The 24,914-nt window shown below is 37.5% G+C and overlaps 1 protein-coding gene and 1 long non-coding RNA gene across 3 annotated transcripts in view; one reads left to right on the top strand and one right to left on the bottom strand.

The window, feature by feature from the left end:
* LOC123265092 (tolloid-like protein 2) overlaps positions 1-24,914 on the bottom strand; it is an 84,639-nt gene that overhangs the window by 30,899 nt on the left and 28,826 nt on the right. The gene's annotated exons all lie outside the window — the stretch shown is intronic.
* On the top strand, positions 5,957-23,462 carry LOC123265180. The gene is made up of 4 exons (XR_006509523.1): positions 5,957-5,968; positions 7,445-7,449; positions 10,891-10,896; positions 23,264-23,462. It is a non-coding gene; the product is annotated as an uncharacterized LOC123265180 (long non-coding RNA).

Genomic DNA, 24,914 nt, shown 5'->3' with positions numbered 1-24,914 from the left:
TTGACCGGACTGGCAGCGATCGACGTGGTTTTTTTATGTTAAGAGCTGATTAGTTTTTGGAATTAATCGGTAGAGCCGTTTACAAGTTAATCCAAAAAAACCACATTTTAAAAAATTTTTAACTTCCCGCTAAGAAAATTGAAAATTTTCAAAAATCGGGAAGTTATTGTTTTTACCCCGTTTTTCGAAAATCGAGTTTTCATCAGATCTCGACGTTTTGAGTTCCTAGGAAGTTTCCCTGAATGTTTTCGCGATGATGTCCGTACGTCTGTATGTGTATGTGTGTGTGTGTGTGTGTGTGTGTGTGTGTGTGTTTTTTTTTTTTTTTTTTTTAGGGGGGGGAATCCTTTTTACGGATTCTAGGCATAGCTGTTTGGCCTGGATATGTGGCGACTCGACGCAGCGTCATACTAAAACTCGACACTAACGCCCCTACCCACTAAACCCTAAACCCCTTTTCCTTCTTTCCTCTAATCCCTCATGGAAACCGCCGTCAGGCATTACTTCGTGAAGGGAGGATCTAGCTACTGCTCTTCCTTCTGGTGGCTAAGGTGTTAACTACCTTCCTTCTATCTTCTGCTATTTGCTCTTTTTCTTTCGGTGGAACGCAAGTCTTTAAGGACTTCTGTTGCAAACGTGTTGGTAGCGTTCCAGGCAGCTTCTGATGACAACATTGCTTCTACTAGTGAATCTGGTTGTATTCTCTGGTTCAGGATCCTCTCCAGTTCTTCACGCTGTGGATCGAAACGAGGACATACAAAGAAGACGTGCTCCGCGTCTTCAGCAGCTCCTGGGCAGGACGGGCACTCCGAAGAGTCATCGTGCTTAAAGCGGTGTAGATACTCTCGAAAACACCCATGTCCCGACAACATCTGCGTAAGATAGTAATTGACCTCACCGTGATTCCGGTTAAGCCAAATGTCGATCCGAGGTATGAGACGGTGCGTCCACCTACCCTTCTCTGCAGCATCCCATTGTAGTTGCCATCGGCCTATGCTCTTCTGCCGTTCTTCAATTCTAAGTTCTTCAGGGCTCAGTGCAGTTGATCTTTTTCGTTGGTAAAGGGTCCGCCTTTCCTCTGCTAGAACTCTAAGAGGTAGGGTTCCAGCAATGACGCACACTGCTTCTTCTGATATAGTGCGAAAGGCACTAGCTACTCGTAGGGCACTCAGTCGATATACTGGTCCAGCCTTTCTCCATGATTCTTGCGTCTTTAATGCGTCGGCCCAAATGGATATTCCGTAAGTGAGCACCGATATGACTACTGATGACAATAATAGCCTCCTGCTCTGTTTTGGGCCTCCGACGTTCGGCATCAGTCGTGCGAGACTAGCCCTCACTACTGACGCTTTGGCACTGATATGTTCCACTTGCTGCTTGAAGTTGAGTCGGGCATCAAGCATCACTCCCAAATATCGGATATAAGGTTGTGATGTGATTTCTTGTTCGCCGACTTTCAGCTTAATGATCTCTACCACTTTTCTGCTGGTAATAAGCACTGCCTCAGTCTTGTGTTGCGCCAGTTGCAGGTTCACTGCGTCCATCCACCGGTCAACGCGCTCAAAAGTGAGATCGAACATATGGTTTATCTCGTCAAGGTGTTTGGCAACAATCACTATGGCTACGTCATCTGCATATGCTACGAGTTTGACGTTTCTTGGCAGAGTTAGTCTTAATAGACCGTCATACATAATATTCCACATGAGCGGGCCTAGGACTGAACCTTGTGGTCCCCCTCCAGTAATATCATACTCCCTCGGACCGTTCTTCGTGTCATACTTCAAGACCCTATTTTCAAAGTAGCTTGTTACGATCTTAAGAAGGTATTCTGGTACATTCTTCTCTTGGAGGGCCTGCATGATGCATTCCCAATTGGCGGAGTTGAATGCGTTTCTGATGTCTAGGGTCGCCACCAGGCAATACTCTTTCGTTCCACCCTTCCATCTGGTTCCTGCGATTGCTTCCTTGGCCGTATCAACAACCAGTTTGATTGCGTCCAGGGTTGATCGTCCTTTCCGGAATCCATACTGATTGTCTGCCAGGAGTGGGTCGACTATTGCTTCAATTCTCTGGTGAATTATGCGTTCAAATATCTTACCCGCTGTATCTAGCATGCAAAGTGGGCGGTAAGATGACGGTTCATCCGGTGGTTTCTTCCCTTTAGGTAACAGTACCAATCGTTGCTGTTTCCACTTATGCGGGAAAGTCCCCTCCTTAAGGCATGAATTATAAACGTCTAGGAATAATGTTGGAGCTGCCTTTATGATGGTTTTCAAGGCTATATTAGGGATTCCGTCCAATCCCGGCGCTTTATTATTCCCTACACGGTTACAGGCCTCCAGCAGTTCTTCTTCAGTGACAGGTGGAGTGTCATCCAGTTCACCTGGCGCGAACTGGTAATCGAAGTTGCGTTGCTGTGGGAATAGTGCAGTGACGATTTTCTGGAGAAGTTGAGGACACGTAGGTGATGGCATTTGTTGTTTTTTTAGGTGGGTCATAACCACCTTATAAGGCCTACCCCACACGTCTTTATCCACCTCGTTGATGAGCTCTTTCCAGCATTGTCTCTTACTATCCTTGATAGCTTTGTTCAATGATTGACGGGCTTTTTTGTATTCTGCGACCAGCTCCGCAGAGTTAGGTCGTCGATAGCCACGCTGGGATATTCTTCTTTTCTTTAGACACTCTTTCCGAAGAACACTGATGTGGTCGTTCCACCAGTGCACTGCCGGGCGTTGGCTTATGCTGTGTTTCCGGACCATACTGGCGTCACAGGCCTGGACAACTCTTTTCATCAGGTTCTTGGTCATTTCTTCTGCGGATCCAGTAGTAATCGGTTCACTATTAAGGGCTATTACCAATGTGCTTGTGTCAAAAGGCTTCACTTTCCATCCAATGGTATTGAATGACTTGATTGGTCTTCTTGTATTCCGGTCATGTGATATTTCCCAGAGAATTGCCTTGTGGTCACTGGCTGTGTAGATATCCATCACCTTCCAGTCGTATTTCCCACTGATGAGGCTGCTGCTGACGAAAGTGAGATCTACGATAGAGCTTGCTTCTCCTTTAGTATAGGTTGGCGTATCACCACTGTTGAGCTGGACTACATCTAGTGTAGAGAAAGCTTCTAGGAGTGCTTTTCCTCGCGCATTTGTCTGCTTGCTGCCCCAGTCTACTGCCCAGGAGTTGAAGTCACCGGCAATCGCGACCGGATAGTGCTGCTTGGCGTCCTCGGTCAGTTTGTCCAAGAATTCAGTGAATTCCACAATGGATAGGCTAGGTGGTGCATAACAGCTGTAGAAACGGATGCCGTTTACTGTTGCTGCTACAAAGCCGGCATTATCATTGTTAACTACACTCTGGAAGGGATGCTTACCACAAGACCAGATGACAGCCTTGGTGGTGCTGTCAGATTCCCAAGGCTGGGTATTCAGGTATCTGTATGGCTCTGCTATCATTACTAAGTCTAACTCTAGTTCTCTTGCTGTTTGCATAAGCAGATCATGTGCAGCTTCGCTATGGTTTAGGTTTAGCTGCAATATCTTCATGTCTGTTTGTTTGTTATCTTCTGGAGTGCCTCTTTAAATACTGGGCACCTGGATGCGCCGGCATGATGAGCCGAGTTCTCCGCACTTTGATCCGCGCATAATACACATTTCGCTGGGTTTTTGCATTCAGCAATCTTGTGTCCCTCTTGTCCGCACCTAATACATAGCTTAGACCGATCCACATTGCTCTTGCACTGGGATCCAAGATGTCCAAAGTGCCAGCACTTGAAACATTGGATTGGTCTCCTCGTAGCTCGGATTCGGCAGTTGGCCCAGCCGATCCGGACTTTACCGCTTCCTGTCAATATCTTCCGCGCTGCAGCTGCTGGTAGTGTCACAACAGCTGTCTGAGTACCTCTGTAGGCCTTATGAGTCTTAATTCTCGGAGAGCTCAAAACTACACGAAATTTGTATTTTTGAGCTCGAAGAGCATCAAGATCGAAGAGTTAGCCGAGTTTATAAAAGACAAAAAGAATCTCCATCATGAGATTAGAAAATTGGTTACATCTATCACTACAGCATATAGATTAGCCAACAAATCACCAGGCATGTCGGCCTCAACGACCCAAACAACTCCGAGTCTGACCAAAAAACCACAGCCATCTTTGGTCACTCCTAAAAAATTATCACAGCAAGGAAAGGACAATAACAAGAAGAGGCAGCTGTCCACGCCCAGCCCTTCTTCAATAATCGAGAAGCCACCACTGAAAAAGACAGCCCGGGAGGACGTCTGGACTACAATGGACCGAAATAGGAAGAAGAAGGAAAAAGAGCATGAAACAGCGGCTCCCCCTAATAAAGCTCAAAACCAGCCAAGTAAGGGTGCCTCTAAGAAACCGAGGAGAAAGAAGATAAGAACTAAGGCTGTTCTTGTCCAACCAGTAGACGGCCAAATTTATGCCGATATCCTAAAGGAAATCAAGGCCAAGGTAAGCCCTGTCGAGACGGGCGTAGACATAAAGTCTATTAAAAAGACGAAACACGGAGGCGTTCTCCTTGAAATGGCTCGAAAGATCGAAGACAGCAAGGCTTTCACCGATGCAGTAAGGTCAGCCACTGCAAACATCGGCACGGTCAAGACGCTAACACCAACAACAACGATCGAGATCCTCGACTTGGACGAAATCGCTACCGAGAGCGAAGTCCGTGAAGCACTCAAACGTGAATTCACTGACAGCCTGGAGGTCAAACAGGTAAATTTGACAAAACCCATACCACGAGGAAATCGAGCAGCCTTCTGCGAAGTAGACGAGGCCAGTGCGATTAAGGCCCTTGACAAGGCCCATATAATGATCGGTTGGGTGAACTGACGTATACGCCCAGTTGCAAAAGTAACCCGCTGTTTTAAATGTCTTAGTTTTGGACACCGGCTGAGTGTTTACGCCAGTATGCGGGACTAAACAGAGGCAGGTGCTGCTACAAATGTGGCAGAGAGAACCACAAGGCCGTAAATTGCACGGAGAACCCAAAATGCTTCCTTTGTGCTCCGGACAAAGATGCCCAGGATGGTCTATGCCATATTTCTGGCACTGGAGCTTGCAGGGCATTCCGCACAGCACTTGCAGAAGCCAAGAGAGGGCAGAAATTACTCGCATACTACAAGGCAACCTGAATAGGTGCGCCTTGGTGAAAAACCTGCTGCGCCAGCGTATCTTTGAAGATAAAATCGACGTCTGCTTTATCTGCGAGCAATATCTAAACATCGAAGGTAAAACATGGTTCGCAGATGAAACTGGCACAGCAGCAATTTGGATTGTGAACACAAAAGAACGTTACCGTCAACAACAGTGGAAGTGGAGCAGGTTTTGTCTGGATTCAAACCCCCACAACCTACTTCATGAGCGTCTATCTCTCACCTAACGAAGGGATTAGTATGTTCCGACAGAAACTGGCAAATATAGAAGATGCGGTCACTAAGTTCAACGGCGAAGTCATCGTAGCCGGAGACTTCAACGCTAAATCGGCTGAGTGGGGCGCTGCTTTTTCCGACACCAGAGGTAACGAGGTCGCTGACGTCGTGGCTAGACTCGACCTCATAGTGCTGAACACCGGGAGCACCACGACCTTTAGAAGACCAGGGTACCAAGAGTCCATCCTCGACATTTCGTTGGCGACTCCAAGGACTGCCAACATGATCGAAGACTGGACTGTATCCGAAGAATACAGTGACCACCAGTTTGTGACATTCAACCTTGGATTGTCATCTACTCCGGTTTCACAACGCGACCTTTCTAAGCGGAAGTGGAATGCCAGAAGGCTTGATCCAGAGGCATTGCGAGCTTCACTTGCACGAAGCTGGTCTATCCTTCAGAACAACCCGACTCCAGATACCTGCAGCGAGACGGAAAAGGCAGTGCTAAATATGATGAAGGAGATTGCTGCCGCATGTGACGCCTCTATGCCGCGACTGAAAAATAGGAGTTTCCACAGGCCGGCGTACTGGTGGTCAACAGACATAACAGAACTTCGCAAAAGATGTCATAAGCTACGTCGCCGCGCAACGAGAGCCGCGAAACGCTCCCTAAGCGAGGACTTGTATTCAAAAGAGTACAAGTAGGCCAAAAAGATGCTAAACCGAGCCATTAAAGCAAGAAAAGCGATATTGTGGAAACAGATCTGTAATGATCTCGACAAGGACATCTGGGGCAAAGCCTACCAAATTGTCACCAAACGACTAGGAAAGGCTTCACCAGAGGCGCCGAAGTCTCCTGCCTTAATGGACAGCATTGTAGCGAAGCTTTTCCCCAAACACCCGCCGCGGGAGAAGAAACACTACGCTAAAAACAGCGAAGGAACACCCTTCACAACTAAGGAACTACAAGACGCGGCCAAGTCACTCAAAACAGGAAAGGCACCTGGACCTGATGGAATCCCGGCAGCAGTGATCAAGATTGTAGCCCTGGAACACCCAGAAATACTCCTGAACACCTACAATGCATGCTTGGCAACTGGCACGTTCCCCGCGGTCTGGAAGCGGCAGAGATTGGTTCTCTTAGACAAAGGAAAGGGAACCCCCGTAACACCTTCGTCGTTTAGAGCCCTCTGTATGCTAGACATTACTGGAAAACTGCTCGAGAAGCTCATACAAGGGAGACTTCGCAACGACATCGACCGTGCTGGAGGTTTTGCCACCAACCAGCATGGCTTCCGGAAAGGTCGTTCGACAGTCGGAGCGATCGAGAAAGTTATAAAGATAGCAACACAAGCATGGTCTGGTAGCCTCAAAGCTCGTAAAGTATGTCTCCTCCTCACGCTAGATGTCAAAAACGCATTTAACAGCGCAAATTGGAGAGACATTTTAGATGCTCTGGAGCACAAGTTTGACGCGGAGCTAGAGAATCTGGCACTATTCGACAACTACCTGGACGAAAGAAAGCTAATAGCGGAAACTACGGAAGGCCCACAAAAATACACCATAACGGCTGGCGTACCGCAAGGCTCAATAATGGGGCCCGATCTATGGAATGCGGACTACGACGAGCTTCTTGAAATCTCGTGACCAAAGCAAGTAGAGCTAACGGGCTTTGCAGACGACATTGCGGCCACGATAGTAGTAGACAGCGTAGAAGAGGCCGAATTACTGATCCGGGAAACCATTGACGCCGTCGAGACCTGGTTTGATAAACACCACCTGAAACTCGCCAAGCATAAAACCGAGATGGTTGTTCTGACACGTCAAAAATGGTTCCCAAAACCATTCGCTGTGGACATGGAAGAAACAACACTGACGTCAACAAGGGCCCTGCGCTATCTAGGGGTAATGATAGACGAGAAACTATCTTTCCGCGAACACCTTGACAGTGCATGCAAGAAAGCCAGCAAGACGGTGTCTAGCCTAGCAAGAATCATGACCAACACTATGGGACCAAGAAACAAAAAGAGAAGAGTTCTTCTAGAAGTAGTCCACTCGGTACTGCTTTATGGAGCAGAAATATGGGCAGACATATTGAAACAGAAGACCTACCGACGAAAAATAGCGGCAGTGCAGCGGCGAGGCGCTCTCAGGGTTTCCTGCGCCTATCGAACGGTTTCCGAAGCGGCTATATTGGTCATTGTGGGAGCCGCACCCATCGACCTACTCGCGTTTGAGAGAGCGAAACTCTATGACGCTAAAAACAGTGACGAAAACATGAAGGACGCAAGAACGAGGATAAAGGTGGAAACGCAACAAGAGTGGCAGGACTGATGGACATCGGAAGAGACGGGCAGATGGACGGCACGCCTGATCCCAAACATCAACGTCTGGCTTTCTCGGGAATACGGAGAAACGGACTTTTTCTTGACCCAGCTATTGACGGGACATAGGCAGTTCAATGCCTATCTTTTTAAGATGGGACTGCACAGCACACCAACATGCAAATACTGCCCAGACAAAATTGACAACGTCGAGCTCACGTTCTTTGAGTGAGACCGGTGGAAGAACTACAAAAGCAGTACTGATGAAACTATTGGCACCACGCTCTCCCCTGAGAGCTTAGTAATCTGCATGATAAAAAAAAAGATAACTGGTCAGCTGTCGCAGCCTATGCGCAGCGTCTTTTAAAGGAAAAGATCGCAGAAAGAGACTAGTAACTAGGAACAACCGTTGTGAGATGCAACACGGACTGGATTGAAATAATGCTAACGCGATCCCGATTCAGTCTTCCCCGTAACATCTATGGGGAAAGAGAGAAGAGGATATTTAGTCGGTATTGTTGTCAATAATATCCGAGTCCGACATACCGAGGACAAACATCTTGTCCTGGTATACGTAAAGGTATTTGACGTCCTCTATAAAAAAAAAAAAAAAAAAAAAAAACATACATATATATATATATATATATACTAGCTGTTACCCGCCCGCTCCACTGGGCACTTTATAGAATTGTATTTTGAGATCTAGACTTGAAATTCAATTGGTGTATTGTTCTGACTTGCACAGATTCAAAATTCTATCGGATTGGCCTGTACCTTTTATCCATGTCATAATTCTAGCGAATATCCATTGTAACTTTCAATGTGCAATCACTATAACATTCCCGTGGCTTTCTCCAAAAATGAATAATCATTTTTGGATTTACGATTTTAATTTTTGATTTTACGAAATCTCTTAAAATGAATAGCCAAATTTCTTTTCCACATCTCAAGTGTTTAGAAAATGTTTTCATTTTAATCTGTTACATTCCCGCGATCCCGTAATAAGAACAATTCATTGGTTATGTGATCAGCAAAAATAAAATGTATGCAAAATACTTAATCCGTTGACTATATAGCTACATGTAAAGTTAAATTTTAGAAACCTTACAATGACTTTTTCGCCGCTGCCAAAGAGACGATTGTGGTAAGAAAATATAATTATTAAAAAAGGAAAATATTTTAATCCGTTGACCTTGGAGGCCATCCCTGTAATTACCTGTTTCTTTTAAGATTCTATCAAATTTTATATCTCTAGGAAATATATTTGAAGAATATGAATTTTTTGACAACTGTCACTCCCGCACTCTTATGTGAGAGAGAAATTTCGTAAGATCCTATTCGAGATGATTTTTACATTAAAAATAAAATATTCCAACAAAACTTCGAGTCCATAGAAACTATTGTTTTAAAAAGAAAGATTTTCATTGTTAACGCCTCCGCAGTCCCTTTGGGGTTGAAATTTGATAAAATTCATTCTTAGCTGAACTTGACATGATACATGAAGACTCCCACCAAATTTGAAGTCTGTCGAAGTTACAGTTTGGAAATTAAAATTTTAGATTTTAACACCCACCCCCGCAATTCCTATCGGAAGTAAACTTTATTGAAATCCATTTTGAGATGATCTCTACAGGAGAAATAAAAGATTTCTACCAAATTTAGAGTTTTCAGAAGTTATATTTTGGAAATGAACATTTTTTATTGTCAACACCCACTCCCGCGATCCTTATTGGAGGTGATTCGTTGTTAAATCCGTTCTTAGATCATTTCTATATCACCAGGGCCTGGAAGTTCAAGCTCAACAATAAACAGTAAAAAAAGAGCGAAATTCGTTTAATAATCAAAAGCAAAGTGACAAACGCGAGCAAATTCACGCGCATGAATTTATGCTACAGCATATGCATGAAATGTCAAAACGAAAGTGAGGTTGGCTGCGAAACACGTGGATATTAATCAACAAAACCTCAAATCGTAAAATAAATAATAATTTTATAGTGCATTTAATGTCAATAAAAAATATTTCTTAACGTGAGCATGTGAGGAGCGAGAAAAAAAATTCAGCAAAGTTTTTTTAGAATTCTCAGATATATCTTTATTGCCAAAAATACAGATTGTCTAAGACTACAACAATTTTTTTCAACTGACATCAATGAAATTTTTCTGAGCTGATTCTTATAATACAAGTATTCTGATCTATTTGGATCCGTACTCATTAAAAATTTATTTATGTAAATTCATCCGTAAATTTCTGTTTTGTGAACAATTACAAGATGTCTAGTAAATTCAGTGTGATGTGCAAAGAACCCTAGCAATATTTTTAAGACATTATTTTTTTATTGACACATGGAGACACTTTCTGTTCCTGGCACTCATGAGCGACACTTTCTACACTTAAGACACTTCAGCAACACGTGAGAGACACGCCAGAGACGATTTCTGTTCTGAAAACACTTCAACAAAACGTAAGCGACGTATTTTATTTTTCAGAAAATTCCGTGACACTTTCTGTGCCTCGGAAACATCTATTTGAATCGATACTATTTAATAATTTATTCAGACAAATAAATTTGTGAAATTTTATTTCATAAACATTAACTTAGTAAAAAATTTCAAAACTCGTCAACCGTCTGCTGAATCCAGTGTCATGTGCAAAGAACCCTAGTGATATTTTCAAAATTTTTATTTTTTTCAGCGACACATGGCGACACTTTCTGACCCTGAGACGTTTCATTGACACGTAGGCGACACTTTCTTCGCCTCGGATACTCCAGCGACACATGAACGACACTTCGTGGACACGTGGACGACACTTCTAGTTTGTGGACACTTTAGCGAAGATTAGGCGACACTTTCTGTTTGAACATTCTAGCGACACTTGTAGGACACCTCAGTGACACTTACTGTGCCTTTGATACGCCAGCGACACATACGCGACACTCAACATGGAAGACATAATTTAAACCGGTTAGTGGTACAAGTCTAAATTTGGCGAACAACTAACAATTATTGGAATTTTTTCCCAGCCGATTTTTATAGTACACGTAGTCTGATCTATGTGGATCCCTTTTTACAAATTTATTCAGAGAAAAGAATTTGTAAATTTTGATTTCATAAACAGTAACTTCGTGAATAATTTTAAAATTCGTTAACCGTCTGCTGAATTCAGTATCATGTGCAAAGAATCATAGTGATATTTTCACAATATTTTATTTTTCAGCGACACATTGTGACACTTTCTGATCCTGAGAGCTTCCATCGACACGTCGGCTACACTATCCTTGCCTCGGATACTTCAGCGACACATGAGTGACACTTCGTGGACACGTGGGCGACACTTCTAGTTTGTGGATACTACAGCAACATATGAGCGACACTTGTGTTTGAATCATTCCAGTAACACTTGGAGGACACCTCAGCGACACTTTCTGTTCCTCGGATACTCCAGCGACATATGAGCGTTACCCCTGTTGGAAAACTCCAATAAGATCCTATCAAAAGCGACAAAAGCCACATAGAAACCAATAAAATTGATTGGTTTTTAAGTGGCTTTTGATGGGATCCTATTGGAGTTTTCAAACAGGGACGGGGACAAGTGAGCGACACTTCAGTGACATAAGGGCGTCACTTCCTCTGTTTGACATTCCAGCGATACATGGAGGACACCTGAGCGCCACTTCTTTTACCTCGGACACTTGAGCGACACATGAGCGACACTCGTTGATACGTAGGCGGCACTTCTCGGTCATTGGACACTTCAACGACACGTGGGCAATACTTTCTGTTCCTGAGACATTTCAGCTATAAATGGGCAACACTTTTTGTTCCTGGATCACCTCAGTGACTCGTGTGCGACATCTTCGGTTCTTGGGACACTTAGAGACATGTCGGCTACATTTTCTTTTATAGGGACACCAGCGACACTTTCTGTTGGGCTACTTGTCACTTTTATTTGAAAATTAGCATACGCTGGCATTAGAGATTGACTTCCAGTGACATTTAAAGGATATTTAAAAGAACCTTGGGCAAAAATTTTTTTTTGCTCGACGGGCAGAAAGCGTCAAATTTCGGCCCGCTGCGCTAAACGAAATTGCCGCTTTCTGCCTTCGTCGAGCAAAAAAATAGCATACACTCTTCGGGAAGTAAATAAAAAAGCCTCAGATCACATATTTGTTGACCTCGGCTTCGCCTCGGCCAACAATTACATGTGATCTGAGACATTTCTTACTTTACTTTCCTCGGTGTGTAATATACTATTTTGGCCTCCGGGCGGAAAGTGGCAACTTTCGTGCCGCTGCGCTAAACAAAGTTGCCGCTTCCGCCTTCGTCGGACAAAAAAATAGTTTTTTTGTGTCATCTAGGGGTCTTGTTAATTGATATTCTAGTTCAAAAAAATAAAAAAAAAATAAAATTGTTGTAGTCTAAGACAATCTATATTTTTGACAATAAAGTTATCTGAAAATTTTAAAAATCTTTGCTGAATTTATTTTCTCGCTCCTCACATGCTCACATTGAGAAATATTTTTTATTGGCATTAAATTCACTATAAAATTATTATTTATTTTACGATTTGAGGTTTTGTTGCTTATATCCACGTGTTTCGCAGCCAACCTCACTTTCGTTTTGACATTTCATGCATATGCTATAGCATAAATTCATGCGCGTGAATTTGCTCGCGTTTGTCACTTTGCTTTTGATTATTAACCGAATTTCGCTCTTTTTCTACTGTTTATTGTTGAGCCTGAACTTCCAGGCCCTGTATATCACATATAGAAGACTCCTATCAAATTTGAAGTCTATAGGAGCTATAGCTTTGAAATTAAAAATTTTAATTGTAAATACCCACCCCCGCAAACCACTGTGGGGTGAGCTATCGTAAAATTTGTTCCTATATTATTTCTACATCTCTTACAGAAAATTCCTACCCAGTTTGGAGTCTATTGGAGCTATAGTTTGAAAACGGGAATTTTTTATTGTTAACGCCCCCGCAATCCTCTTTGGGGTAGGATATCGTAAAATTCGTTCATAAATTATTTTTACATCACGTACAGAAATTTCCTATAAAATTTGGAATCTGTAGGAGCTATAGCTTGAAAATTACAAATTTTCATGGTTAATACCCACCCCTGCAACCCTCTGTGGGTGGGATATCATCAAATTTGTTCATAAATTATTTTTACATTACTTATAAAAAATTCCTACCAAATTTGGAGTCTGTAGGAGCTATAGCTTGAAAATTAAAAATTTTCATTGTTAATACCCACCCCCGTAACCCTCTGTGGGGTGTAATATCGTAAAGTTCGTTCATAGATTATTTCTAGATCTCTTACAGAAGATTCTTACTAAATTTGGAGTAGATAGGAGCTATAGTTTAAAAATGGGAATTTTTGATTGTTAACGCCCCCGCAACCTCCTTTGTGGGTGGAATTTCGTTAAATCCGTTCTTAGCTGACTTCTACTCGGTAAAAAGAATATTCCTACCAAATTTCAAGTCTCTAGGTCTTATGGTTCCAGAGATATCGTGATGAGTGACTATATACGTGGAAATCTCATATATATATAGATGTGGGTGAGTGCATGGATGGATGCGTAGGAGTGCATGGATGGATGCGTGGGTAGATGCGTGGGAGTGGGGGGTGGATGCGTGGGGTGGTGTGGATGGAGAAGCATTGAAAGCGTAGAGTTGATGTTATACATTTTTCCGACTTTTTTATAAGCTAGAAAAAAAAAGAATGACGAAAAAACGATCGTCTTTTGTTTTATTGACGGAAATAAAAAACAAATGACTACACACATAAATTAATAAAAAAAATGGAAATTTTCTATTGTTAACTCCCCCGCAAGACCCCTTGCGGGTGGAATTTCGTAAAATCCGTTTTTAGCTGACCTCTACTCGGCAAAAGGAATATTCTTACCAAATTTCAAGTCAATCGACCTAATAGTTTCTGAGATTTCGTGATGAGTGAGATCAAAAATGGGATCCCCTATATATATATATATATATATATATATATATATATATATATATATATATATATATATATATAGATAGATATATATATACATACAGACATCATCGCGGGGGTGGTCAGGGAAGCTTCCTGAGACATTGAAACGTCGAGATCTAGTGAAAACTTAATTTTTACAAAAGGGAGTAAAACCAATAACTTCCCGATTTTTGAAGATCTTCGATTTCCTTAGCGGAAATTAAAAATAATTAAATTATATTATAAATAGTAATCACATAATTTATAACATATTAAATCAAAATCAAATGAATTTGTTTTAATAAATAAATATAAAAAAATAATAAATTGAAAGCCTTGCATAACAAAATTTTTCGCCAATGATCTTATGGAAAAAAAAATTTTTTTTCGTTTCAAAACCTCGTATCTGCAAAAAAATTACCAGGGTATTTGATGAGAAAACTCGTATCTACAATAAATTGACAATAACAACAAGGTATCGATGCAGATAGCGAAAATCATGTTTAATTTTTTTAAGGTGATAAATGAAGAGTATAAATTTCAAATTAGTTATAAATTTTCATCAAAATTAAGTAACTCTAAACGTTTTTATCGATTTACCGAAAATTACGATTTTGTAGATACGAGGTTTACATAGAAACGGGACGATATCAAAATTGGCCATATCGAGTCTGATATGGGCATATCAAGCTATGTCAAGTCAAATTTGTCTTGGTGTGGCCTTTTATGCTACGATACGGCCTAATATGATCTTTTATGCAAATAAGTGGCTAATTTTCTGATATGGACTTATTAGGCCACATCAGAAAATTTTTCAAGGGATATTTAATATTAATTCCTGGATTTACAACGATAAATTATCATTCAAATCATTATTTAATCAAATAGCCTGGATAATTTTCTATGAAAAGCGAAAAAAAATAATTAATTACACGAAAGTAATCGTAAGTTTTTCAAAATGACAATCATAGACGAGAAGTGTTGAAATAAACAACTTGAGTAATAATTTTTGGCAAAGTGCCGAGTGTTACTGAGTGAAATGTGACCGGTAAACCGCAAAAGAGTACGTACTAAAGAAGTTTACTCGAACCAGAGTCGAGTAATGCAGTAATATAATGTGTAATAGGTATAGACCAAGTTGTGTGAGTGTTCAGCGTCACCTATAATAAAAGTACACGTAAAAATAAAAAAGTATATCACAATATAAAATATAACAAAGAAATAGAGTTTAAAATTAGTGTTTTAATTTATTAAAGCGCGAATTAAGAATGGCAAGATGACGGAAGTGGTTTTCGGTAGAACACTCTTTCGGAAGTCTTTTCATCCTTTGTCAACCGTACCTCCCTCCCCTTCTGCTCACCCACACTATTTTTTTTCTACGGTTTAGTTTAGTTTTCTTTCTACTATTTTTCTCCAAGACTTTTCACAGAGTACGTTTTTTTTTTTATTTTTTACCCACAGTATTTTTGGACCTTTTATCACTGTCCTTCCATTTGGTGCTTTACACCCTCGACCATTTGCAAGAACACTCTTGACAACTGGTAACTCGTCAATCTTCTGTTACTCTCAGGTTCACTTAACTTAACTTCATTTCATTGGGTTTTTTAACGCTTTTCTCCTCTTTTTTATCTCTCACTTACACTTGATTTACATTGTTAAATCATTTTTCACTGGATTTTTTAAAATTACATTCATTTATTTTATTTTATCCTTATCTACCCGTTATTTTACTTTTTTACTCTTATCCGCTTTGTACCTTTTTTGTAAAGATAAATTTAATTATGTGATCAAGTATTATAGTTAATTTATTTAAAAGCTTTTTCTTTCACTTTTTTACCATTGAAAGTGACAAGAGGACTCTGCTCCGCTGAATATAACTTTTATTATTATTTTTATCTAACGGGGTAAAGTCGAATATTTTTGGATTAAGTGAACTTGCTTTCATTTTTATAAATTAGCCTACTTTACTTCCTGGGGAGATTTTATAACATAGTTAATATAAATCTTTTTTAAGTAGCGAATTGCATGTGTTTTATATTCTTTTCCTTTTTCACACGTTTAAGAATACATTTTCAAGTAATCTTTACATGCTTATATATGGCCTGATATGGAAATTAGCCGTATTTGAACATAGGAAAAAATGATTTTATATGACCATATTAGCCGACATATGATCGTTTCAGACCATATTAGGATATATTTGGCTCTACATATCCTAATATGGTCATATATGGTCATATTATTGTTTGAAACTGTCTGACCTATTTTTATTGCAAGCTAAAAAAGTTAACAAATAATAAATAGCTTGACACTTTTTAAAATGATTATTTTTAAAGCCGCTTAAGTGAAGCGTAAATAATTACCTACATATTAAGTACGTGAGTAAGTACAGCAGATATTCAAATAAAACCGATTATTTTAATGGTCGTTTTACGACTCGCAATATTTATTTACTTGAATCCGATTATCATGACTTACGAAATAATTTTTTAATATAAAAAATTTTTGCAAGTCTAGATAAACATTTTTTAATAATTAATCATTTGGAAAATTTTTTAAAACTAAATTGAAATTAATTTAATAGCATTTAAACTTAACGCTTAATACTCGAAGTAGATGAACTAATTCTCTCGCAATCAATCTTTATTTTTTTTAATCTACAAGCATAATTCGTAGATCCGTCGCTGCTTTATTGAATAAATTAATTTGTACTCGAGTTTATTTTAAGGACTCAAGATTCGAGTTTAATTGTCTTAAATTATCAAAAAAATTTATCGAGCTTAATAAATTAAAAAATTTTTTTTTTGTGGGAAAAAAAATAAATCGGAAGTTGGTGTCGTAAATTTGCAGAGGTATATGGTCAATTTGAAATTTTAATAGTCGAATCTTTTGTGTGCGTATACATGGACAAAAGCCGCACAATTGTGGCCATAGCAGCCAATCAGGAAAATACACGACCCAACGGCAATCTCCGGATTGATTCATCCACACCTTCATTTTTTATTCATCCTTTTTCACCTTCACTGGTATGATATAAAAAATTTATATATGTAGTGCATAGTATAGCATTGACTGGATCCGACTATTCGTTATACGATACTTCATTTCATTTCATTTAAAAAATCAACTTCTTCATCCGAAAGATCCGTCAAAAAATAAAAAAAAAAAATAATATTTGGATTTCAAGTCTCGATTAAATTTACGGTTCGATTGACGGTTTTAATTTTTTTTTATACACTACGATCTCTATATCTGTATTTGCACTGGCCATTAAAAGTATTGCCGTGGCTGATGAAAATGGGAAAAATAAATTTAAAAAAAAAAATGGGTTTAATAGTGACTGACACCAGCACTCACGGTTAATAAGGTGAGACTTAACTCTGTCAACGTGCGTGTCGTGTATTGATTTAAATAGAGAGAAACAGACGAGACTAGTATAACTATATTTATGATGAAAAATGAATAAATTTGATGAAATGGGAAGTATTATATTTATTCTTTAAATTCTACGTCCAAATTTAATATTTACTCTAACGTATATATGAATTCATTTTGATTTTTCATTTTATATTCTGCGAGAATCATTCGTAATAATGATAAGAAAATTATATTATTTAAATTTAAAAAAAAAAAAAACAGATTATCATTATTATTATTATCAGTTTTTTTAGTATGGTTTCAGGGGTTTTTTTTTAGAAAAAATTATCAAATTTGTTTTTAATAATTATACGATTTTTTTATAGGTCATTGTTATTATTATTATTATTATTATTATTATTATTATTATTATTATCTTTATTAGAAATAAAATTATAAAATAACTTGATGACACTTGTCATTTTTTATGACGAGCGTAGAGTATTTTTCCTGTTAAAAACAATGAAAAAACAAATGAGTGACTCTTCTAAAAAATTATTTCGATCGGCTATTTTCAACGAATTCATTTTTTACGTCCTCGAAACAAAAATCCCTCAACCAGTAGCCTCTCGGGACTCGAAACTCCGGATACGATGGGACGGAGCGATGAGTATCCCAGTATAACTTGTTGAGAGCTTTAAAAATATACGATTAACACGATATATGTACCTACAGATAAAAAATGATAAAGAATGCGGGAGTTGAAAAATCTGTAGCCCCGTATTTCGTTTGGTTGATGCCTTCGCTCGGAATATTCATTGTCAATTTCATTTTGTTTTTGATTTTTCGTCCTCACATTCTCTGTCGTAAATTCTCCTTGACACATTTCCGCTGTGAAACAATTAACTCTCTTCCCCTTTTTTTTTTTTAATTTTATTCATCATTATTCATTAATACTGAGTTTCTGTATACGTATACTTACCTATATTACATTATTAGCTCAAGAGTAAAAATGTTAATATATTAATAGAGTGTACATTAAAGATCTCAAGCAAAGCGAGTACACGCATCGGCAAATGATAACCTTTTACCCCTGATCCATCTCTCTCAAGTCTTTCTCACAAGTTCGGAAACTCTCTTACTGATCAATTAAACTCAACGAAATTATGTGAAATAACGTTATTACTAAAATTACTAAAACCCAATATGTCGTTCCATCTAATTATGAGACTTGTCATAGATTTATGCTTTCAGCAATCAGCTACTATATATATACATATAATAACCAAGAAATATAAACCTAACCTAAAATCAAGAGCTCCAAAATCCAGAACACAGAAGCGAAAAAAATATCTAGCATAATAAATGACACACGTGCGTTAGTTCACTTTTGTAAAAAGAGACTGCCCTAGAATAATATTATAATGTGGGTTAGATATGCCTGAAAAGGACAATGAAATCGTGAGGCGAGCAGCACACGTGAGATTCCACTGGCCATAAGGATTAACTAAGCGGAAAGAACTTAAGCGCTAGCGTACTCTACCGGAAATTGACTTACTGATCGCTTCTGACATTTCCATCTCACAAAACATTCTCCCATACTCATATAAATATGTTTATATTGTAATTGTGTGCGATCGCATGTGTGATTTTACTGTCGTATCATAAATTGAATGAAATTTTCCTTTTAGTGGTTTTTATTTATTTTATCGTTTTACTTTTTGATAACCTTACAGTTGTTTACTATTTACATTTGTTTAACTGTATTTGTGATTGTGGTAATATGTGAAGTTACTTCAGCACAATGTAATTAGCATATGAGGAAAATTATTTTGAAAACTTCTTTTAAGATTAATTAATAGTATTATTACTAACATTTTTTTTTTCACTAATGTCTGACGTTAACTTAATTTTTAAACTTAAACATTTTTTATGTATTTTTTAAAATTTTATGATTGAATTTAAAATAATTTTTTTCTATTGAACTTAAAAAAATTAAACAAAAAAGCTTACATTGAAGTAACTTGAATTTGTTCATAATAATAAATAATAAATATTATCTTCCGCTGATCCAAAATTCACAGAAGAATAAAGCAATAATAAAAACGAAAAAACTGTTGTGCATTATGATTAATATCGTGAGAGTTCGAGCATTATATTCAGAGCGTAGACTAGGGATATAGGAAGTATCTCACCCTCTATATGTACCCTTAAAAGCTCTCATCAACACGATTAATGACGGGTCGAGCGCACCGGACGTTGGAAAGTCGTGAATTTGATGCTGCGAATCGTAAATACATATATATCGGAAATAACTGACTGCAAATCTCCACGCATACATTTCCGTTGATGTACATACGTGTGAGTGTGTGTGTTCATGTGTGTATGAACATGTATAACAGTATGCACAACAATAATGGCAATACCCAGCTTTAACATCCGTTTTAATAATGCAGCATACGAGGTGGACGGAGACAGAACCAGAAAAGGGTTAAATGGGAGCGAGAGGCTCTCTGCATGATAAATAAATAAAATAACCGATCGTGAATGTAGTTGAGGCATGGATGTGTGTGAGAATATAATCAAGGACCGAAACCCTTTCTGCTCTTCCTCTTTCTCCTCGCCAGGTCGTATATTTATACATGAGCCTCATGGCTTAATTAATAGCACCTGACCATGGTTAGTTGGGGTGTGTGGACATAGATACACAGGGGTATTGCTGGTACCATAAACTAACCACACTCGGACCCTTCAGCATCCCCCGGTAGCTCTAAACCACGTATACTTTAGCCCAACGTCAACTAAACCGTTTCAAGCCTTGGGCGTAAACAGAATTTCATCAACACTGCGTGTGTCTGCACCTAATGCGCTCTATATATCTTAGCTTTACAATTACTCTGTTTTATTGTGAGATCCGACTCATGACTCCCGGAAACTAGTTCCTAGCAAACGGGATCGGATAGAGTCGGATTCAACATCCTATCCGCTTTAACACAATTTAATACAGTTTCTGAACTCACCGTTTTTCAATCCGTTTGAATACGATCCAACCCGATACAGTCTAGTCGAGAAGTGAATTTTCTAAAAAAAATACTTACAATGCTCTTAAAAATATGGCAAATGATGCATTGGATTCAGAATTTAATTCTGAGAAAGTATTATTTTTTTAATTTATCTGCCATTAAAAATTTCATTTGTTATAAACAAATAACGAAGAGAAAAAACGGAAGTCTCCGTTTTGTAGCTATAACTTCAAAAATATTAAAGATATCTGAAATTTGGGAAAAGGTCCAAAAAGAGGAGAAAATTTTAGTAAAAGAAGTCTCGATTCCCGGAGATGTAGCTCCATTATTTATAATTTTAATTTAACGTTGAAAATTGGGCTCCGCGCGGCCGTTTCGGTGCCTAGGCGTCGCCGCCAAGCAAAGTATGCAACACAAAATAATTTTTTTATAACATTCAATATTAATTAAACAATCTGAATAAATTATAGTGTCATCTAGACACTTGAAGGAATATAGCCCCGCAAAAAAAATTTTTTTTAGCTTACTTTTTGTCTAAGTTATGTAATTGTTAATTAACTAATTTTTCGTAGACTTGAATTTTCATAAAATCTCTTATAAAAGTTTAAAAAATGTGTCTATAAATTTTTTTTCTCTTTGGAGCTCTTGTTATATGAATTATGAACAACATCCCGTTGTAAAAGTTTATAAAAGTTTTTTCATTTGTTTATAATGATTTTTCGAAGTTATTAAAAATTGAAATATCTGGCTAATGTTATAAAAAAATTTTTTTTTCCTAAATCTTTTATTTTGGTTGTTTTTGTAATAATATATTGTGTATAGTAAGGTAAAAGCCCCAATAGATGATCACGTACCAGTATATGATCACTCCATGTATTTGTATATCTATATTCACAAATATAGGTATACAAATACATGGAGTGATCATATACTGGTACATGATCATATATTGGGGCTTTTACCTTACCTTGGCTGAAAAATTTTTAACGTTAATTGTTTAAAAATTTGTTATAAACAAATGGACAAGTTGAATATTTTTGAAAAATTTTTTTATGTCATTTTATTGTCTTAGTAAAATAATGATTTAAAAACAAAAATTTTTTTCTCAAAAGATGTTTCTTTATTGTTTATAATTGTTTTTTTCATAAATCTACCATTTAAATTATTTATTAAGAAATCATTTTTTTTTTATATCATCATTTACAATTTTTAATATAATTGTGAAAGAATTTTTTTTTTATTTGAATTTCCATTGTCTAATAAAACATTAGTTACAAACAAATTTTCACTTTCATTTTATTTTTTTTCCGTAGCTTTAAAAAATTACAAATAAGGTAAAAGACCCCATTAGTATCGGGGATTCCATTTCTGACACTTTCTTTGATTCGAGCATAAAAAAAATTTATTCTATAAATCAATAAATTATCTAAAAGATCGTCTTGAATGTCAGAGACCATATCATCAATAGTTTAGAAGTTATAACAATTAATAAGTTGATAAAATAATTGACCGCTTCAACTTTGATGGAGTAAAGTATTTTAATATTCAATAAAAAATAGAGAAGAATTTTTTTTGCAGCTCTGATGCACATGGCTGTAAGATAAAAGACCCCATTAGTGGCACTGGCAATGGAAATTCAAATAAAAAAAAAATTCTTTCACAATTATATTAAGAATTGTAAATGATGATTTAAAAAAAAAAAAATTTGAAAAACGGTTGACCCTGAAGGCCATCCCTGCAACTTCCCGCTAATTCCATACCTAGGCACTTAAAATTCCACTTATGACGTTTTTGAGCTCTTCGAGATCAAAAATACAATTTATGTGTTATTTTGAGCTCAAAGAGATAGCTTTGCTATCCCGGGAAAAAATGATCAGGCCTGACCATGCCTGTTCATGTATGATCAGGCCTGAAATTAGACCTGATCATGCCTGTTCATGTATGATCAGGCCTGAAATTAGACATGATCATGCCTGTCCATGCCTGCTCATGTCTAAAGCGTCAAATATGCTCAGGCCTGAACAGGCCTGTTCATGTCTGATCAGACTTGTTCATGCCTGTTCATGTCTGACGGGTTAAATACGCTCAGGTCTGATCAGGCCTGTTCATGTCTGATCAGGCCTGTCCATACCTGTCCATGCCTGTTAATGTTTGAAGGGGTAAATACGCTCAGGTCTGATCAGGCCTGTTCATGTCTGATCAGACCTGTTCATGTCTGAAGTGTTCAATAAGCTCAGGTCTGATCATGTCTGTTCATGTCTGAAGGGTTAAATACGCTCAGGTCTGATCAGGCCTATTCATGTCTGATCAGGCTTGTCCATGCCTGTTCGAGTCTGAAGCGGGAAATACGCTCAGGTCTGTTCATGTTTGAAGCATTAAATATGCTCAGGCCTGTTCATGCCTGTCCATGCCTAGAAAAGTTAATTAAATTTACCCTACGGTAGGTTTTTAATGATAATCAAAATACTTTTATTTATTGAATAATAAAATGTACCGTTTATTGATAATTTACTAATTTATTAATCGAAATTAATGTACATACACTGAACATATTCAAAAATTTTTTCTTAGTATATTTGGTCCTTAGCATAAATAAGCATGGACGGGTATGATCGGGCCTGAGCGTATTTAACGCTTGAGATATGAACAGACATGGACAGGTATGATCAGGCCTGAGCGTATTTAACGCTTCGGACATGAACAGGGATGAACAGACATGGACAGGCATGACCATGTTTAATTTCAGGCCTGATCATACATGAACAGACATGAGCAGGTCTAATTTCAGACCTGATCATACATGATCAGGCATGGTCAGGTTTGATCATTTTTTTCCGGGTAGATCTGATCAGACTTGCATAGTCAGAGATGTGATAAAAATTTTTTCTTTGACCAAAAAAATTTTTTTGGCCATCACAAAAAGTGCAAAATTATTTTTATGATTACGTTTAAATAATTTTGAAATAAAAAATTTGTTACATTTCCTATGGGATGTTTTGGTCTGCTCTGCTTCTGCCTAATATTAATATCATTACTTATTTTATTATTTAAATAAATGTGATGTTATAATGAGATTCGGTTAAATAAATAAATTACGACTATCAAAATATATTATAAAATCAATTTTTATATTATATTTATGATAAACTTATTCGATACGTTATGTACTTCATAGAATTATTGTCACATAAGATAGCAGCACAGCAGGCGGGAACTTCAAGGCGCACGGATATCACCAAAGTTAAACAGCATTGAGCGTGGTTAGTAGTTGGATGGGTGACTGCTGGTGTTACAGCCGTACAATTATAAGTAATCCTTTTTTTTTTTAATTTTAATTCATTATAGAGAATTGCGTATGACTCTATGAAATACTATATCCATAAAATTAAGCAAAATAATTAATTAAAAGTAACAATGGTAAAAGTAACCATGTCTGATCAGGCCTGATCAGGCCAATTCATGCCTGAGCAGGCATGGTCATTTTTCATGTCTGATCAGGCATGAAGACTCATGCCTGTTCATGTCTGATCATTTTTTCCCGGGATGCTTTTGAGCTCTTCGAGCTCAAAAGTCTTATCAAAATTCGATGAAACGCGATTTTTCTAATTTTCAAACTGCTGTAACTTTTTAATAAATCAACCGATTTTCACGCGGTAGGCAGCGATCGATGTGGTTTTTTGAGCTCTATAAATGATTTTGGACAAAAAAATTGATCTGATGAAAAATTTCGGAGTTATTACAAAAAAACACTTTTTTAATTTTTTTCGACAACGATATCTCACGAAAGCATCAATTGATTCTGACGCTCTATGTGGCGATCGATGCGGGTTTTCAAGGTTAAGAGCTAATAGTTTTTGAAGTTGATCGATTCAGCAGATTCGGAGATATTTAAAAAAAATGAAAAAAAAAACAACTTTCTTTGTCACTTTTTTTGCAATTTCTCGAAATCTACGGGTCCGAATCGGTTCCAACTCACAGGAAATCTAAATTTGGCGAAGCCCTTTCGAATGACACCAACCACGATTAAATCGGTCAAGCCGTTCAAAAGTTACGAGAGGTTTACACACACACACACACACACACACACACACACACACACACACACACACACACACACACACACACACACACACACAGACGTACGGACATCATCGTGAAAATAGTCAGGAAAACTTCCTAGGACCTCGAAACGTCGAGATCCGATGAAAACTCGATTTTCGAAAAACGGGGTAAGACCAATAACTTCCCGATTTTTGAAAATTTTCAATTTTCTTAGCGGCAAGTTAAAAATGATTTCTTAATAAATAATTTAAATGGTAGATTTATAAAAAAAAATAATTATAAACAATAAAGAAACTCTTTTTGAGAAAAAAATTTTTGTTTTTAAATCATTATTTTACTAAGACAATAAAATGACATAAAAAAATTTTTCAAAAATATTCAACTTGTCCATTTGTTTATAACAAATTTTTAAACAATTAACATTAAAAATTTTTCAGCCAAAGTACTATACACAATATATTATAACAAAAACAACCAAAATAAAAGATTTAGGAAAAAAAAATTTTTTTTATAACATTAGCCAGATATTTCAATTTTTGATAACTTTGAAAAATCATTAAAAAAAAAGGAAAATACTTTTATAAACTTTTACAACGGGATGTTGTTCATAATTTATATAACAACAGCTCCCAAGAGAAAAAAAATTTATAGACACATTTTTTAAACTTTTATAAGAGATTTTATGAAAATTCAAGTCTACAAAAAATTAGTTAATTAACAATTACATAACTCAGACAAAAAGTAAGCTAAAAAAATTTTTTTTT

The sequence above is a fragment of the Cotesia glomerata genome, linkage group LG5 (assembly GCF_020080835.1).
Source record: "Cotesia glomerata isolate CgM1 linkage group LG5, MPM_Cglom_v2.3, whole genome shotgun sequence".
Classification (NCBI taxonomy): Eukaryota; Metazoa; Arthropoda; class Insecta; order Hymenoptera; family Braconidae; genus Cotesia; species Cotesia glomerata.
The sequence above is the reverse complement of the archived record's forward strand: the minus strand, read 5'-3'. Positions and strand labels throughout refer to the sequence as shown.